The sequence below is a fragment of the Melozone crissalis genome, unplaced genomic scaffold, assembly GCF_028551555.1.
Source record: "Melozone crissalis strain CALT ecotype California unplaced genomic scaffold, PUWL_Pcris_2 ptg000008l_1, whole genome shotgun sequence".
NCBI classification, from domain to species: Eukaryota; Metazoa; Chordata; class Aves; order Passeriformes; family Passerellidae; genus Melozone; species Melozone crissalis.
The window spans coordinates 9,103,647-9,123,847 of record NW_026535786.1 but is presented as its reverse complement, the minus strand read 5'-3'; the positions used below and the strand labels follow the sequence as shown (position 1 = coordinate 9,123,847).

General features: G+C 41.6%; 1 protein-coding gene across 5 annotated transcripts in view; it reads right to left on the bottom strand.

The window, feature by feature from the left end:
* Positions 1 to 19,294, bottom strand: part of TENM4 (teneurin transmembrane protein 4) — a 590,588-nt gene extending 571,294 nt beyond the window's left edge. For all 5 annotated transcript variants that reach the window (XM_054270092.1, XM_054270093.1, XM_054270094.1 and 2 more), the window contains exon 1: positions 19,159 to 19,294. The gene's annotated coding sequence lies outside the window, so the exon portion shown is untranslated. The remainder of the gene's footprint in view (positions 1 to 19,158) is intronic.
* Positions 19,295 to 20,201: the final 907 nt, after the last annotated feature.

Below are 20,201 nucleotides of genomic sequence, written 5' to 3'. Positions count from 1 at the left end.
AGCATCAACCCAACTTTTTAGATTGCCTGCAAACTATTGGCAATGGCCATGTTTTTTATCCCAAGTCACTGATAAACATGGGCAGCAACATAAATCTAGGAAATGGAGTCTATAATATTTTTAGAAGTGAATTGGAAAGACACATAAGAAAGTAAAAATATCAATAATAACTTACGGAGAGAGACTTACACATGGTAAGTGAACAATTCCCTTTATGAGTAAAACTTCAGACAGAAATAGCTCTTCTTACACAGACAGGGATTAGTTAATCTGTGTTGCTGTATCCAATATACTTTATGAAGGATAAAAACCATTTTGAATTAATGTGTTGGGGTTATTAAGAGTCAGCTGACACCTGCAGATAACTACAGGCAAGTAACAGGAATACTTAAACCATTATACTCTTACTCATCTCACAGAGGGGTCTTTAACCTCCTGGCTTTATTCTTACATAGTTTGATTACTAAAGCAGCTCTTCTATCATCATAAGTCCTTGGCAATACTAGACCCCCTCATGATTCCAAAAGCTAAACCCTTTACCGTAAAACACTTTTCTGGATTTTTTTTCTTTTTTATACTCAGTATTGTCCTGCAATATAGAATTTTGCAATGCCTCTGTCTTTATCTCTTTCAGTCACTGTTTCTCAAGTTGGAAGTAATATGCCTAATAATCATATGGAACTTTTTCAAAGAGTAGTTGGGGTGCAAAGAATACATACCAAGGACATCTGTGTCATGCTCATACCTTCTTACCTCGGTGTTAGCTGTCCTATCAGTCTTAAAGAATTTCTAATTAGGACCGTCAAGATCCAGAGCCAATAACAAGAAATAACAGGGAGTTACTGGCATGCCAGTTTTACTTCAGAAAGACTTAGAAAAACCTAGAATTTCAGATGAGTTTTCTTACAATCTATCACCCTGCCTAATTTTTCCAGTAAAAAACCCTTACAACACGCGGTCTGATATGCCTGTCCTATATTAAAGTCAAGAATATAAACTGACCTGATTTGCTGGTAAGAACCTAATTAGCATGGCTACAGGGTGAGCAGTCCCTCCAACATAATAATTTATTAGCTAGAATTCCCTGGGCCTTGCCCAGTGCAGATTCCTGCCAAGGAGATCTGAAGAAGAAAGGGATCTAACCCACAGGATTTTCTGACTCTTAGCACAATGGATTTTGGCAAGGAACCTTTCCTCACCATGTTCACTGTAAGTTAATAGGAGAGGAGAAAATGGATTTGATACCAGTTGGGCCATGGTGGCTACTTAAATTTCTATTAGTAAGCTGCTCTTTGGAGACCACAGGGTAAGTCACTGTCCAGACCTCCTGCACTATTCCTTTATCAAAGAGAAAAACAGCGTCAGCTCTGGACAGGCTCACTAAATAGTTGCTTTAACTGGACAGATACTGGGAAAAATGTTGGCATCTTTGCCTCAGAGTTTTGTTGTCTGTCTTCATCATATCTCTCACTGTAGCTTTTAAGAGAAGATGGAGGTTTCTTGGATTAATCTTCCTAAAATATAATTTCCTACTTTTTTCTCTCCTCTGGATGGCCCCCCAAAATGATGTCTAAACTAACATAATTGTTATGAAGGTTTGAAAAGATTTAGGCTTCATCATCTTGCTTTGGATCCTCCTTTCCTGATGTTTCAGTATTAGTTGGAAGATAAGATCTTTTCTTACATATTAATCTGACTCATCCTGTATGGGCCTTTCATAAGTTTTCTGATTTGTGTGGCTTTAGTACATCTGTTGTTCCTACCAATCACAAGTCAGTTAAAGAAATCTTTAAGACTTAAGGAGGCTTTCTCCACCTCTCAGTCACAAACTTCTCCCAACACCTCCTTCAGTGAGGCAGAAAGCAGCCTGGACATAAGTGGTACTTGACCGAATAGTTGAGATAGCCGTATGTTTTGATTTTGTTCTTTATGTGGCTCTTTTGTAAAAGTAATGAGGAAAAATTAAGCCAACAAAGGAACTTGCTTTCATCCAGGAATGCAGATCTTTTCTCTGTTTGCATGCCAACTAGTTTGCTTCCCTTGGCATTTTCTGTCTCCACCTCAGTTTTCAGGGTAGAAAACACTGAGTCATTGCTGATAAAACAAGCAGGAAAGTTAACTATATTGTTACCACCTATCAGCTTCCTATACGAGGGGACTGTATCTAAACTGATTCAACAGGGCTGTCACCCAACACTCCACTAATGTTGCATCTGAGATAGTTTTGACACCTTATTCCTCTTTTAAGACTATGCTTGGGATGAGAAAATAGAAAATTTGATCACCAAGGGCAGTAACTTGGAGTGATTTTGTACCCAGGTCTGCTTTGATTTGCTTTGCTTCCCCCTTCCTAGCTTATTATTTTTCCCCCCCTTTCCTAGAAGACAGAGTCATAGAATCATAGAATGGTTTGGATTTACAGGGACCTTTAATTCTCATTTAGACCAACTCACCTGCAATGAGAAGGGACATCTTCAACTACAGCAGGGTGTTCAGAGCTTCAGCCAGCCTGACCTTGAACATTTTCAGGGATGGGGCATCTACGACTTCTCTGTGCCAGCATTTCACCACCTTCATTATAAAAATATTTCTTCCTTACATCTTATCTATTACTCTCTTTTAGTTTAAAAACATCACCCCTTGTTCTATTGCTAGAGGCCCAATTAAAAAGTCTGTCCTCATTTTTCTTACGAGCTCCTTTTACATATTGAAAGGTTGCTATAAAGTCTCCCCTAAGCCTTCTCTTCTACAGGCTGAACAACAACATTTCTGTCAGCCTGTCTTCAAAGAAGAGGTGCTCCAGCCCTGAGTATTTCTGCAGATCTCCTCGGACCTGCTCCAAGAAGTCCATGTCTTTCCTGTGCTGAGGGGCCCATGGATGAATGCAGAGCTCCAGATGGGGCAAGGACAAGACACTGTCCAGCCAAAGTGTGTGCTCTGAAATTATCAATCTCTGTTGAATATGGCATCTGCAGAAAGGACATATATAAAAATACTTTTTGCAAGAGTGACGCAGGATTCAGCTCTTTTTATATAATTTAGAATTCAGCTAATTTCTAGGTATTTTGGGACAATGTTGGTCTGGGAGAGCACCTGTTCTGAAAAAAGCCTGTTACAGACAATGCTGGATCCTGTGAGCTCCTGGCAGCTAAAAGGATAATCTTTTCAAAGTGGAAGTAACAATTCTGTCTCACACAGAACACTGGAGTTGTAATTCAAAAGATCTGATAAATTTAGAAAGGATTTTGTTCACGTATTTGAAGTAACTGACATTTTTACAATCTGGCCTGGAATCATCTTCTAGGATGACATTGAAGGGATCAAAGTAAACACGTGTAGGAACCTAATAAAACCAAATGTCCCAAATGACAGGTCAACTAACTTTCTACTTCACAGTGTGACTATAAATCTGATTCCCATTCAATAATTTTGTGCAAAGAATGATGGACAGAATTTCTGTAGCCTAAAAGGAATGTGCCAGGACACTGCAGTGATATATTAAGGGAAGGGAGAATGGGACAGAGCTTCCAGGACTCCAAAATGATGTGGCAAAGAGGAAATAACTAGGAAGTTATTAGAAGACTTTTTCTATGGACAGATTAATTGAGACAAAAACACAAGTGAGTTCTCCTGGCTCACAAAAGAGAGCTGCAAACAGATCAGAAGTCCTCATGTCTCCTCCTTTCAACTACTTTCTATGGTCAAGGTGTCTTCTCAATAACTAGTCAGTGTAACTAGATCAGAACGTCTGGATTTGTTTTATATTTATGTTTCAAGTTTAAAGTTGACCCAGGAAATGGAAAAGGTGTCCTGGGGAGTATGCCCTTTAATTAATGTCTCTGTAACAACCAAGAAAAGGGAATCATCCATCTTGCCCTGTGGGATATGATCTGCAAGACTGGGGGTTGTTCAGCTCCTGCCAAAGCTGTCTGGCACGTATGCTGTAAAAACAAGTGTCAGCTAGTGGAGCATGCCCCCATGCTCAAGGAGAGAGGAAAATGCATTGTGCTGCATGTCCCAGTGGAATTGGGCTCTGGACAGTCAGAGACCCATAGACATGGATGGCTGTGCTCAAAGTGTCCACCAGGTGTTAATATTCAATATCAGTCTGTCATTTCCCTTGTTTTCCCTTAAAGCTGATTCATCTGAAAGTATCCAGAATGATACTTTCTTGGGTATTCTTACTTAGACAAAAGGACAATGTCTATCAGCCTTTTGAGTAGGATCGTGGCTGCATCAAAGTTGATCACAATCAAATATTTTGTCTGTATTACAGACAAAAGAACAATAACCTTGGACAAAATTAATCAGATTGGCAACAGAAATTTTAAAAAGACTGTCTCCAAGGAATTAACCTGAAATCTACACCGTAGACATAGGGTTAAAATCAGAGATGATTGACATTAAACTTCCCTTGTTCGTTGTCCCAGCTGCAAGAGTCTTGCAGTGTTTTACCTAGTGAGACAAGGAATTACTGGAACTGGTCCAATTTGACCATGCAAAACAGCTTAACAAGCAAAAGCATAATTTGTGGCAATTTTCCTGACGTTCCAGAATGACTCTCATGGAACCTCAAAGGTGAAATGATCTAACAGAAAAGTGGAATTGTTTTGAAAATGAAACCCCCACATTTCACATTAAGTGGAGCTAGGAAATAGGACCCAAAACACCTTGCCTCCTCCTGCTCTTACAGAAAGTGGTTAATTGCTATATTTGGTGAGAAAATGTATTTAAAAGCATAAAATTGAAGGTTTAATTATATTTGGTATGTGTTACTGGCAGAGCTTCATGAAATGATCAACAATTATCTTTCTCATCCATCAAGTGTTAAGGGATCACACAAGGACAGGGAGTAGGAATATGAAGTAAGCTGTGCCAAAAACATAAAAATGTGTTGTTTCTCTTGTAGCTTTCTTCATTTTTCCCCCCACACTTTCCATGCACATCATTTAAATTAAAGTGGGTTTTTTCAGCATAGCCACTTTCTGACTTATCTGGAAGCAATCAACCCCACAAAACCTTTTGAGCATCAAACTCGCTACAGGACACAGTGGAGTCTCATTTTAAACCAAGAACAAATTAATGCATTCCAATTTAACTTCAGCACTTGATTAACCCAAAATGAATTAAAAAATGCTGTTCATTGACATGAAAACCCATCTTTATTATATTACTACTCGTAAAACTTCATATGCAATGGCACAACGCTGCCAAAACATTCAGACAACAAAACCAGATTAATTTTGGATATTTACACATGTTTCTGAAAGACTGAGATATTTCATGCCTACAACCACTTTAATTAGTGCTAAAATTACAATACAATGCATCCCATCAAAGTAGGCATGCTATTTATAGCTGCATATTTAACTCTTGGGTTGTCAGGTGCTCTGTACGTTGGGATCACGAACATCCTGTTTAGCTAAGAAATTCAGAGCTTAAAACACAGCTGGAGGGGGATGCACAATATTCCATGCTGTGAATGCCACTGGAAAGATGTAACTCATGAACAGTGGCTTTATTAGTACTTATATGCTTATCTATTTACTTTGTGATTATTTCTCGTTGAGGTACTCGGCCTATTTGTGAAGGATGAACAGTAGAAAGCTTGGTGCTGCTAACAGATGTGGATGCACTTAATGGGAAAATCCATTACTTCAGGGAAGGGCTGAGAATTTCTGTGGGATTCTACAAAAGGCTAAGCTTCTGACACATATAAAAGTCCCAGAACAGCAGTTATTTGTTGTTTATTATAAGGGGTTATTTGGAATGGTGGCTTGAGGCCTAGAGTGTTCTAAATTCATCACGTAACACACACAGTTTTAGTTACCCACAGGGGATCACAGCTTGAACACCAGTATTTGGTGTTCCAGCCTGACCACCATAACCAAAGCAGAGCTCTTCCTGTTTTCACCATCCAAAACTGGAAATCAGAGAAGTGGGGCAGCACAATAGAAATGTTCCCTACCACAACACAATGCACAATGTGTGCACACACATCAAGCACAGAGAGAGTCAGAACTTGCCAACCACTTGGGAATTTAGTTTTGTCCCGCTTTTATTGAAGACCCTTAGCAAGCAGAGGGAGCAGGTAACAGGGCAAAGGAATAAAGAGCTCCTTTAACTTCTGTGCTTGAAATCTGTTTGCCCCCAATTACCATCTGTCAAGGCAATTCACTCAGGTGCTTGCATTTATCTGGGATGAACAGGTACACAAAGACAAGGCAAAACATGTTGCACTCAATGTAGAGGTGACACAGAGCACTTTATCCACCATGTAATGAGGACCCATAGCAGATATTTTGACCTGGGTGTTGTGTGGAGCCAACTTCCACTCGCCATGTCCAATATGCTATTAGCACTGCTTAGGTTTAAGGATCTCAAGTTTATGCCAGTTAGTGCTGGTTAGATACTAATAATGGGAGGCTTTGAAAACAAATCTCTATCTTCTGTTTTTAAGGACAGAATAATCCAGTGGCAATTCCACAAAGTAAAAATTAGGGACTCTGACTGCCCAAAAGAGCTATTTTCAAAGGTCATAGGCATTGTTAATAGAAGCTTGAATAACGGCGGCAAATAAAACCTGTGAAATATCCAATAACTCAGATGAACAAACAAATATCAGGTTATAGACAACAGGAGCATGAGGCATGATCCCAATATATAGATTTCCTTTCAAAACTGGATGTCTACTTGCAAATATCCACTAAAAGCCCACACATTAACTGCAAAGGAAAAAAGATAATAGTTGAATTCATTTAGTTCTTTTGTTCGACTGATGACATTTCATGGCCATCAGTCTGAAATTTTGAAAGAGGCCCACATTGAAGATAACCCTATAAACAGGGTAACTTGGGATTTAAAAAAAAAAAAAAAGCTTAAAAAAAAGGTAAACTTTCCCCACATATGGTTCTAACAGATGTGGTTTTAAATTACCATTGGGACATAATAATGTTTTTTGAATAGACTGAATGTTAAATAGTTGGCTCTTCCTATGTGACAGACATTAGCCCTCAGTGGTTTAAGCAGAAAACTCCCCATTTGTGTATTTAGCTGGCATGTACTTCATTTTCAGCCCACGCTGGTCAGTATGATTTAATACCTTGGCCTGATGTCCCTCTCACCAGCAAGAGAAAGGATAAAATTGGATTAAAGACATGAAACAAAGCAAAACCAGGCAACATCACCCCCCCAAGCAGCCAATGCCAGGCTCCTGCATTGTTCCTTACACAACAACTCCCGCAGCCCTGCAATGGGAGCTCACTGGAGATGACAGCTGAGGAAGAAAAACATTAAATAATTCAAAGCCACTAACATCAAGTCTGATGTAGGTATAAAAATAGTTACAAAATACCACTCTACATGTTTTCATTATAGGAACTTTGACTTACTTGGAAACATCAAGAAAACCTCAAACCTATGCCACTCCCAGCCTCACATGCTCAATTAGTCCAGCAGTGGAAATGACATCCATTTCCAAACCAGCCTTCAATTTTCATGGCCATTTTTTGCTTCTGCACTGGGGGAGCCAGCTCTGTTCCACAGCAGGAGTGAAAAAGCCTGATCCAGAGACCATTAAAACCAACAGGAGCCTTTGAATTAACAGTAATGATTCTTGGATCTGGCCCTGGTTTAAGTTAAAACGTTGTGGTGCTTTGGGGATTGAAACAAGATGCAATGTGATTGGCTTTTGTTATCTTCAAAAAAATCTCTGTTGCTGGGAGTGTCCACTTTCAAACACTCAGTCTGCCAAAGCAGTGCACATTTTAAATAAAAGGCCTTAATGAAATTTCTTAATAAGGAAACATGATGGCAAGGTGAGATCCCACATAGTCTGTGTAACATTAACTCCAGGTGTTTTCATTTGAGCAGAGGGAAGGAGAGAGAAACAAACAGGAGTATTGACATATGAGGAATATATGCCCCCACACATTAGATTAGGCACCTTTACTGGGACTGGGTATCCCAAATTTATTGATTTATGTATTTCATGCACAGCAGAGATGTTACAGAATTTTCAGTCTTCCATGCTCTGAAATGGAGGATGGGAAGAAAGAAAACAAAGGGAAAAAAATAATCAGAATCAGTGTTCTCAGTTCACAGAGCACAACAGAGCACCAGCTTCAGGAATCCAGCACTAATGATGAAAGAGTTGCTAGAGGTCCCTCTCTTCCTGGTGTTCCCCCATTTTCTCACCCCCTAAAAGATCCACTTTTATTCCCTAGTATCAGCTTCTGATATACCCTTCTTCTCTGTTACCATCTTCTCAACTAAATGCTTGCTGTGTCTGATACTCTCTGGAGAAGACATCAGCCAAAATAAATAAATACATAAAATTGAAAAAAAATTAATTATGCAGAAGGTATAAAAGAATACAAAGCAAAGTGATGCAGGTGTACAATAAAGTTGCTCTCCAGAGCCTGTGATCAGCAGCGTTCAGCACAGAAAGCCACAAACAGATGACATTTTAAAGCATATGGGGGATATGCAGGGCTGCAAGCAATGGTTTGTAGCTTCTAAACGAGTCATTTGTGCATCCCTCCAATCCCAAATAAGATTGTGAACAGCAGCAACAATAATAAGCCATAAAAGCTAAGCCCTAAAGAAAGCCCTGTTCAGGTAGACCCAAGTGCTTGCCATGAAACAGGGCTCTAAGTGACAGGCAGGTGGCTTTGTCTGCTCACACTTTCTTGTGAGATAAAAGCAAAACCAAGAGAGTAGGAAAAGTTTCCAAATCCCAGGTGTCTTTGCAGTGCATCATGAACACAAGAGGGATTTTAGGATAGAAAGAAGATGGAGGTACAGGGGAAACATGTCAGGCTGTGAGAAGATGATCATTAAGTTGTCCCTTGGTATCAGGATTCTGGTGGTGCAATGTGGAGGAAGCAAGGGCATAATTTCCTGCTTTTGGGAAGAGCAAACGCTGGCTAGAAAGAAGTATGAGAAAAAAAGACTGTTAGATGCTGACAATGAGAAGAAAACATTTGAGCAACAGACAACTTCACAGTCAGATGTCACAAGACAGGCAGGCTGGTTGTTCTTACTTTATATAAAAGGTATTTTGTTGGTTATATATTTGCTCAGATTATCCCCAGGACAAGAATAAAAGTCAAAATGAGAGCCTGTTTCATTGCTGGGCTTTCTGATTCTTTCATGAAGCCTCCAACCATTACGCTTCAACCTACTTTCACAGTACTGGGTAACAAGCTGGGTGATAAAAACACCAGATGAAATTCAGCATCAGTAAAAGCAAAATAATGCATAAAGGGAAAAACAGTTCTAACAATGCAGACACAATATGGGCTGTAAATTAACTGGTGCCCCACAGAAGGTTGGTTGAGGGATCTCCATGGGATGCCCTCTACAACTACTGGCTCTCTGCTCATGCCAGTTAAATGCACAGGAAAAATTCTGAGATACATTAGGGAAAAAATAGACAATGAAAAGAGAAAAATCATAGAATCATTTATATTAAAAAAGACCTGTAAGATCACTGAGCCTAGCCATTAACCCAGCACTGCCACCACTATACCGTGTCCCTAAGAATCACATCCACACACTTACTGAACATTTTCAGCCATGGTGATTCCATCACAGCCTCATTCCCTCAGCAGCCTGAGTCCCTCTCCCTTTCCAATGCCTGGTCCCTCTTTCACCGAAGAAATTTTTTTTAATATCCAATCTAAACTTCCCCTGGTGCCACTTGAGGTCATTTCCTCCTGTCCTGTCACTTGTAACTTGGAGAAGAGACTGACCCCCACTGACCCCCACTGACCCCCCAGGCTACACCCTCCTTTCAGGGAGTTGCAGAAAGCTATAAGGTCCCCTCAAGCTTCCTTTTCTCCAGGATAAATATAATATGGGATGTTTTATAAGGTAACATGCATTTCTGTCTTAATGCTGCATACATTTTGGTTCTACCCATGTCTAAAATACAGAGCAGAATTAATAAAGACAGAGGAAAAGGAAAAGGGTGAAAAGATTATCAGGAATATGGAAAGACTTGCAGAATAGATAAAGTAGGGTGGGGATTTTCATCTTGGAATAGAAAAACAAAACCAAAGAGTAGAAGGAATTTATCCTGCTGTATAACCCACAAAGTAGGAGTCATCTAATGAAATTACCAAATTGAGAAGTTAAAGCAGAAAAACAGGAAGGCTTATTCACTCATTGCATGACTTTAAATTTTGAAACTTTTTCTTGTGGCAATCACAACTACATGCTGGGTTCAAAAAGAATCCAGCAAATTGTTAGAGGACAGCTGCTTCAAGGCCTACTAAGCAGGATGGCTTGAAAGACTGTCCTGAAGATAGAAGACTGTAATGAAAAAGTGCACTCTGTATTTTAACATTAATAAAATTAGACTTCCTATCAGTACAATCAAACTGCTGTAAATAGTTGGCAAGCTAGGAAAAACTCCTTGGTCATGGGACTAGCCAAAACACCCATCACTACCATAAAGCTGTTTGTACTCCCTTCTTTCTCTCTTCCCCTTGGCAAATGCTTCCACCACATTGACTCAATGTAAGTCACTAAGTCATCAGAAATAAACCAAAACCCCAAGCAAAAGATGGAGCTTGTTTTGTCCTGGGTTGATAAATAAAATTGTAGACTCATAGAATCACGGAATGGGTTGGAAGGCACCTTAAAAATCACCTAGTCCCAGCTCTCTGTGCCATGTGCAGTGACACCTCCCACCCGACCAGGTTGCTCAGAGCCCCGTCCAGCCTGGGGGCATCCACAGCATCTCTGGGCAACTTGTGCTACTGCCTCACTATTGTCACAGGAAAGAGCTTTTCCTAACATCTAATCTAAATCTGCCCTCTCTTATCTTAAACTGTTACCCCTTGTCCTACCGCTAGCACCCTTGTCAAAAAGGCATAAATCATCAGACATATTCTGAAGGAGTCAAAGGACAGAAGCTGGGGAGGGAGGACATTGGGATGGGAGGTGAGTGGGAGAGCAGGACCCCTCTCCTTCCATGCCAGTGGGTCCTGAATTTGGATCTGATGTGAAACTGCAGCCTGAGAGTCACCTGTGATGATGATAAACAGAGAAAAAAGCTGGCCACATCAAAATGCAATTATCTGTTCTTTCAGTTTTCTGGGTTTCCATTTGGTTTTTCCCCCTTGGTTTTTTTGGGGTTTTTTTTTGCTCTGGTTTGTGATAACAGTTGCTGTTACAATATAACATTGCTATACTAAATAAGAATTCCTCTGTCAGCAGGACACTGAACCTGAGAGTGGGATACATGGGAATTTGTGGGTTTGCTCCGTCAGTGCAAGATCTCCTGAGATTTCTTTGGATTTAATTCCATCCTACAAATCCTGCAATGCTGTATCACTTTGATGTGACTTTGTGGGATTCTCATTGCTTGTATTCACTTCGGTTTCCAAGAAGCTTGAGATTTCATCATCTGCTAACATATGCTGAAATGCATGTGTCAGATCTATAATAAATTTCCAATATAAAAAAAAATCTATAAAACACACAAGTACGAAATTAGTTTGTAACACAATCTCCAGTTCTCTGTTTATTAGGGAAAGGCAAAGTTGGTAGTGCTGTCAATTATGGGAAGAGTGAAGCAGCTTTAATAATAAAACAGCATTCACAGTTTCTTATAACTATACTAAGCAAATTGTTTGGCCTGAAAATTTCCATGCCAGCTGTCTGCCTCAGGCTGAAGTTTTTTGGAAATTTTCAGTCAAAACAGTTCAGCAGATTCTGAGAACAAGGCTAAGGAAAAATATGTTGTTTTACTAACGTTAAAAAAAAAAAAAAAGGCTTTAGCTTTCTTTCTGAAATCTCCTCTGGGATTTCTAGGACTTTAGAGGAAGGACTTGAAATTTGCCTGGGAGAGAACTGTTTTTCTTCTAATGAGTTTTGTGCCTATCTGTGTGAATTAAGCCAAGTTTAGACATCTCTGATAAAAACACCATTGCTACATGCTCCTGGGTGCATTTGTACATATTTGCCAGCTTCCATCACTTACATTTCTACCTGTGTATGACAAGACAAGATGTTTTATGCTATGGGAAGTGCCAGGTCTGTATTCAAGTGTCAGAACTGCAATCAGAGATGCTCTCTGGTTCTTGGCATGACCTCAAGCTGGTAGGAACTGAATGAAGTTGGGATGAGAGACTTGGAGGGCAGGGGTTAGAGAGGTGAAAAGAGGATTGTAGAAAGGAGCTGGATGAGGCAAGGCATGAGGAGAAGACCAGACTGAGTGGGATGGGCTGAGAGATCTGTTTAGAGGAGCAGAGTACTCTGTTAAACTAAGTCATTGACACACAGAGAGTGACCAAAATGAGGCAATGTGTGTGAGGCAAGAGAAAGCTACTTTCTCTTGGATGATTCCATAAACCCAAAAGAAATCAACAAAAACGAGACTAACAGACCAATAATATGATTTAAAAGTATATATTGGAGACCCATAATTTAAATAAAAATCACAATAAAAGTTGCCTTACTCAGGTGTCTGAATTATGAAACAGTAATTATTTACAAGACAGTGTTTTACCCGAGCTGGCCTGGAGATGAAGCAGTGAGAATGAGGAGTAGAAGGGGAGGTTCACAATCCCTGTCTCACCCGCTGCAGAGCTGGGAGGTTGGTACTCACTAAGCAGAGGATTGTAGAATGAGGACAAATGTGTTTCAGATTGAGGTAGCCAAATGATGTCCCAAGACTGTGGGCAATGCTGGGCAAGTCCATTAACCCAACATTTCATAATTGTGTCAGAGTATGTTGCAGTGCATGGACGATCATCTTGACAGCTCAGAGGCTGATCTGCTGGAGTATCAAACATCCACAGCAGCAATTAAAGGCTGTGTGAACTTTGCATTGTTTTAGCACCACCGTAAGGAAACACCGTAAGTAATCCCTGATCATGGCTCTGTCTGCAGGAACACATTGGCCAGCTGGTTCTTGAGATGGTTCTCTGCTTTCTAGAACAAAAGTCTGTGCCAAAAGGCTGATCACACCTTAAACCCAGCTGCCCAAAGGGTAATTTTCTAGAAATAGAATCATTTGCTTGTTCCAAACTGACAGGATCTGTGCTGCCCACAGCCCAACCACCTAATGCTGTTTGTATCAACAGGCAGAAAGCAAATTCCAGCATCTCTCATGCTCTGTCAGTTTTTCCAACCACTTCTGGCAGTCACTTCTAAAAGCTTTTTGGCTAACCAAACTCTCCCTTCCTATTCTTCTTTATGTTACAGAGAAAAGGATAAAATGTTTTTCAGCATCCAAAGACACAGAGGCAGTTCAAAAGGAACTAGCAGAATATTGAAAACCTTCCATTATATAATTTGGGAGTTCAGTTCATTTGTAAGACTGACCCATTTAAGTCCAGATGACCCAGCAGAAGAAATTGTTTATGAATTGCAGGCCTCCAGGACTTTGCTCTTATGTGAACAGACAGTGCTTAAAGATGCTGCTGCCTAGGAAATGAATCCTGGCTTCTCTTATGCTCCACACAGCATGATATCATAGGATCATAGAATATCCTGAGTTGGAAGGGATCCATAAGGTTCATTGGGTGCAACTCCTGATATAGAAAACCAAGATTGATTTTATGAATAGACCCAATATTCCCCAGAAGAAACAGGCCCAGACTGGATTTTTTTAAAGCAATTTTAAGATTTACAGTAGACATTTTGGAGTTTTGGAGGGGGTGACAACATAGCCTATGAGCCCTTATTGCATACATGATGCAGGGTTAGACTAAAACAGAAAAATAGATTTAATCTTCTGTTTCTAACTTTTTACTCCAGAATACTTTGAAGGCTCAGTGTGTGCAAACACCTGTGCAGGCAAGTGATACAGCTTCTACTCTGTGCTTAAGGAGAAAACTGCACTGAATAATCACATAAGACCTAAAGCAATGGGGAGTGAGACATCTCCTGCTTTCATATTTGCTGTTGCTGCTGGGGTAGCACATCTGCCACCAGTGCCTAGCAGTGATTAGGGCAGTGGAGCAGCATTCTGGGCTGCAGTGCTTATCCTAGAGCACAGCAAATGCTACTTCACTAAAATGTGTGGAGATATGGGTGAAATCTCACTGAGCCATCCCCATTTAAATGAACTGATAGATGCACTTCAGCGAGCTCCTCCACCTAAATCAAACATCAGCAGCTCCTCTCTCCTTTTTTCTTCTTCCCCCCACTTAAAAAAAAAAAAAGAACAAGGATTGTGTCACATCCTAGAAAGCAACTTTAACTTGGAAAAGGAAACTTATCTGTCAGCCCTAATTTGTTTCATAATAGGCTTTCCTTCTTCTTGCTGCCAACACACTGGAAGAACAGAGAAATCTGTGCCTGCTTTCATGGACATCTTCACATTCAAAAGATCACCTCTGCTGATATCCAGCAGGGCAACATTCGATGAAGTTTGAATCCCCCTACAGCACAAACAGCTCCATTCCAAGCAATTTGGTATAAAGGTAAAAGGATTTTTGTGAGTAAGGCTTAAACTCTCCAAAATTTGAACTTTCTGTAAGAAGTGTTTGTCACTGCACACAGACATGGAAACATGCCCTCCTACTCACATTTTAACTCTGTCTCTACAGATGCTCCAGGGAGAGTAGAACAGCTGGCAAAAAAAAAAAAAAGCTATATGTTTCTAACAAAATTATTTATCTATCAAGGGAATCAAGGGTGAAACAGCACAGAAGAATGAAAATTGTACATTTATTCCTGACTACTGTAAGTCCTATAGCCATGCTACAGCACCACTCCTCTTGTTAGGCTGACATAATTAAGATATAAATTTCTCCATGATTCTTTTTCCTTTTAATCTAGAGCAAAGAGGAAATGCACATATATACTTATGCTTTTAAAAAGTGTCACATTATAGGACATTTTTCTCTGAAACATATCGGTCAAGGATCCATGAATACCCAATTCACTGGCAAGTGGTGCAAGTTAGCCAATTTGTCAGTTCAAAGCAGAAACAGAGTATTTTAGCTTTTAGTTACAATAAGCTATGCTGATGGACCTTGTAACAGGGCAGGTAACAGCCAGTCTTTAAATCTGAATTGACATTGATTTACAGGGTTTCATTTCTTTGAATCAAATCTGAGAGAGAGCGAGTTTCAAGCTACTTCATCTCTCGAAATTACAACTACACATTTTTTAAACACAAGAGTTTGCTTTAAGAAAAGAAAAAATGAAATCTCAACTGTCTACACAGTTAAGATAAAAGGGAAAAGTGATGTTAAAGATACAAAACTAGCAAGGTTTTGTTTATTCATCTTTTTTTAATTCTGCTTTTCCCCTCCATAAATTTTTAAAACCTCTTTGATTTGAAATCCTAATAATAAATATGCCACGCAACATTCCTCCTGTCAAATCTCTCTCTTCATGGTATTACTGCAATATTTGTAACTTTTGATCTGGAAACATCAAGTTACATAAGATCATAGTTCTTCTTCTTGTAAAGATGTGATTCTGTCAGAAAATGAACCATTGAAGCGGGAACTCAACAGAACTGGAAATGACTTTCCCAGGGAAAAGGTAGTTCTGCTTAAGCATCTCAGCTATTTTAAAGTGCAAGAACTCAATGTTTTATTCTCCTGAGCAGAGAAATGGCAAACTACCAGGTTAAAAATAATCACAGTAGGCTCTTAATTGGAATAGTGTACATGTTGTAGACAGAATGAAATAACATTTCGTTATTATGCACTCCAGGAAACCAATAAAATAAAATAAAATAAAAAATTCACTTTGTAAAACAAAAATAACATTTTCCCTTGCCAGCATACTATCTGCTCACCCAAATAAAAGGAAAGCATCTATTTTAAATGAGTCAAGGAAAATAATTAAGCTTCATGGACTTAAAATAAGCTACATGGACTTAAAATTGCAGTCTTCTCAGCCCAAATCTCACTCCTTCCCCAGACCCACTGAAATTAGAGAGATGTCTCTTTTTTTCCATCCATGTAGTAAATTAAAACAGGGGGAGGGGAGACTATTTCCCCCCCACCAGTGAAAACCAGAAGAGCAGTTTTACCCTTATCTCTCGATTATTTTTCCCTATCCTTTAAAATTAGAGAAGGCAAATTCTCCCCAGAAAAGCCGTTCTAAACCAGGACCCTTTGCTAATAAGAAAAGGAAACTATGAAGTAAACTTCTGCATTTCCTTTTGCCTCTTACCCCTTTCCTTGCCAAAGAACAACCTGAGAACATTTTTCCATATTAATGATCCTCTTTCTTCACCAAAATATCACATTTCTTTTCCGGGTCACACATATAAATAACAGATTAATTGAAAATCTCCCCTTGTGAAGATGTGAACACATTCATGTGTGTATGTATGAGAAAGGAGGGTGAGGCACAGAGGCAGAGTCCCTGTAAAGATATTGTGCATCTCAGAGCAGTGGCCAGTAATTCCCAATCTTGGTGATTCTTTTTTGCGAGGAAAAATGGGGAAAAAAGTAAAACAGGTTGTCTGCAAAGGCAGCTCCCCTCCTCCCCTGCCCCAGTGGTGTGTGCAGACCCCCTTCCCGGGATGGTGGGTGCAGAGCAGCGGTCCTGCTCCCAAGGAAGGTGCAACACAGGTTTCATTTTCAGGTGCCTGGGAAATGCTCGGCCACACACCGAGACCTCACTGTCGGCCCCCTCTCTGCCTCCAGACCGGCTGCAAACTAGCACAGAACCTACTTTTCTTTGGCCATGCACTGACCTGGGGATTGCCTTCTCAAGGGATCATGGCAGCAAAGGATTCTCCTGGCTACAAACCAGCCCACTCCAGCAAGGACTGATCCAGCAGCGTGGCAGAGTCTGGGAGCTGGGAATTTTACAAGGACAGGCAGCTCGCAATGGCCACAAACGAGCAAATTCCTTCAGCCCTGTAACACAGGCAGAGCCGAGTGAGCTGCTCTGAAGTCCTGCCTCGCTGCAAAACTGTGCAAGAGACGCATCTTCCTCCCTTTATGCTCCCCTACACTGCACTACACACATATATATATATATATCTATATATCTATAGATATATATATACACACACACACATACTCCTTGTTTTTTCCACCCAAGCCCATGAAAGTGCTACAGGCAGAGGCACTAGGTGGGAGGCGCCTGGCTCTGAAGAGGCCAATGAAATAAATTAAATACAAATCACTGGCTCAGCCCCAGCCTCCCCCAGCTACCAGGGGAGAGGTTGGGGTTCCTGACGGCCAATCCCCGGCTCCTGCCAGAGCCAGAGCGCGGGTGGCATACGCGGACTGCTGGCATGCTATAGGTGAATGTGTGCTAAGCCTTGGGTGTTGCAGGCACATATGGTGCACATGTTGGGAGCAGAGCACTTTCCATAGGAGAGGAGGGGCTACACTACTAGTAGGCAATTTTATTAGGGTCAGCGAAGCTGAAAGAAATGGGATGGGGATAGGCTGGGAGCTGCCAATTTCCCCTACCCAGCTCCGGCGCCCCAGAGCAGAGAGCGGCACGCTAACAACTTGCCAGACTAAAGCAGAAGTTTACCTATAAAAAGCACACAGACAACTTCAAAGTTCAAAGATTTGCTCTCATTTTCTCATTTTATGGCCCTCCCTTCACCTGGGACTTTTCTCGAGGGAGAAAAAAAAAAAGAAAAAGATGCAGCTGTAAAGGTGAGGCTTCACAGCAAAAAGTTAAGAAGGAAGATAGGGTTGAGGTGGAGAGACTAATTTTTGGTTTGATTTAGGAGTTTGGTGTATTGCCTTCTTTATTTATTATTTTTAAATCATAAGAAATTGAACTTTCCAGGAAAAACCATGAGCAAATGCATTCAAGATGCAGAAAGGTCTTACCCATCTATTCAATGAGCATTTAGTAATTTCTGTTTTGGCTGTATGAAAAATGTATTTTGGACTATGTATCCCATAAAAAAAAAGGTAGTGGCATAAATATGTTTTTTTGGCTGTGTTTTGGTTTTGGGGTTCTTTTTTGTTAATTTGTTTTGTTTAATTTTGTTTTTGTTTTCAAATCATGTGCTTACAGGGTTGTAACCACCGTGAATTTCTAAGTGTGGTCATGATAAGAAAGTAAATAAATACTGCCTTGTGAATACTTCTAGAGTTTTGGGGGGGGGAGCTAATTATTATTTTTTAAAGATTTAGAAATTTCTTAACTACCACTTCTTTTGAAGCAAAATATCCCAGATATTTTACACTATATTTTCAATCAAAACAAATCCCAGGAAATAAATGCCCTTTGGTAGCAGCCTGGTTTCAGGTTCAACAGCCCAAATTTGTATTTGAGAATGCAAATTGCTGAGAATACAAGCACGAGTCTGAACCACTGCATTTCTTCTAGGCACTCCAGCATCTTTTCTCCAACACCACACTATTTGGGCGATCTTTTAATCCTGGCAGGGCATGGCTGGAAGCAGGGCTTTAACATTTAATGCCTAAGAAACAGACTTGTCACTCAACTTGCAGTCAAGCGCATTTCTTTTTATTTTTTTTTTTGCTTTTTGTTGGAGGCAAACCCACCTTTCCTTGGAAAATGGGAGACCCCATCCTCACCCCCGATTCTAGCGCGGATCCAAATGTAAACATACACACACACACTCCCACCACGCACCACCCTGCAGCAGGACATGAGTATGGGGGGCTCAGACAGAGCCGAAGGAGCCTTGTGGGCTGACAAATACCAAGGCACTTCTTTCTTATTCTATTTTTTTCTGCCTCCTTTCCTCCCTGCTTTTACTATTACATAAATAACACCGATTGATCTTAAAGCTGCATCCTTGCTCCAGTGCCTCCCAATCTGCACTGCTGCCTTCCCCCAGCACAGCCGCACCGCTCGGGGTGCAGAGGGAAGGGTCGGGGAGGGGGAAGGTTGGATGGGAGAATCCGCTCCAAACATACCCTGAAGCAAGGTTTTGGCAGTCTGGGGGTGCCTGATCCTCCCCCCCCCCCCCCACCCCCGCCCCAGCCCGAAGCTTCCCGCAGCATCTTTGCCTCCCTCCGAATTGCTGCAAACTGTGCGAGGGGAGGGCAGGGAGCTGGGCAGGAGGGAAGGATGGATGCTGGGGAGGGAAAGCCAGGGATTCAGAGAGCTTCTCCCCAGCCCCAGCCTGTGTGCCTGGCTGTTTGGTGGTAAGAGGGAAGGGGGAAGGGAAAATTCAAGAAGGGTCTATGGCATAAATACACTTTTCAGAGGAAAAGCGAAGCTTACCATGTCTGCAGCTTCCCCCCACCGAAATGCCACTTCTGTGTCCAGCGATCCCAAAGTGGAAACTACAGGCAGGCACCGGAGCTCATCTCCGCAGGCAGCTCAGACATACACCGCTGCCACCCCCAAAAATCAAAATCAAAATAAATGTAAAAAAAAAAAAAAAAGAACAACGACCGGTCCAGCTTCTTTCCTGACAGGAATCGTCCTGGTAGGACTGCCCAAAATAAGCAGCTGCAATCCAAAGGCTTTATTTAAAGCTTCCCCCCTCCTCCTCCCTCTCTCCGTGCCTCGCTCGCTCTCTCCCTCTCGCTGTTACACACAGAGAGAAAGAGAGACACACACAGGTTACATGAATGGGAGGCAGGAGCCGGCGCTCCCGGCTGGAATGACAGGCGCACATGCGGCGGGCGGCTGCCCGCCCCAGCGGCGTGGGAACAGCTCGGACACGGCCTGCGGATGCGGGGAGAGGGGCACGGGGTGGGAACAGGCGTGGGCTGGCATGGGCATGGACATGGCAGAGGCGTGGGGCCGGGCAGGAGGACACAGACACGGGCACGGCAGGGACGTGGGGCTGAGGACATACAGACATGGGCATGGCCACGATCACAGAATGGACGTGGGCCAGGGATGTACAGAGACACGGGCAAGGGGAGAACACAGACATCGACATGAGACGGGAATAGGCTCAGGCATGGGCAGGATGCAGTCGTGGCATAGGCATGGATCAGGGGAGGACACAGACATAGGCATGGGCACTGGGAGAAGGGCTCAGGCATGGCATGGGCATGAAGGGGATTTGGGCATGCACGTAGGCATGCATGGCATGGAGAGAGCATGGACGGGGCTATGGGGAGGGGATGGACATGATGTGGGCATGGACAGATGTATGGGCATGGTGAGGACATGGATCAAGTGTGGACATGAGAATGACAAGGTAATAGGACGGGAGAGGATGTGCTTGGGTATGATAGGAACGGGCTTGTCTTGGCCATGGATTACGCATGGGGATGGGTCGGAATGGCATTGGCTTTAGCATGAGAATG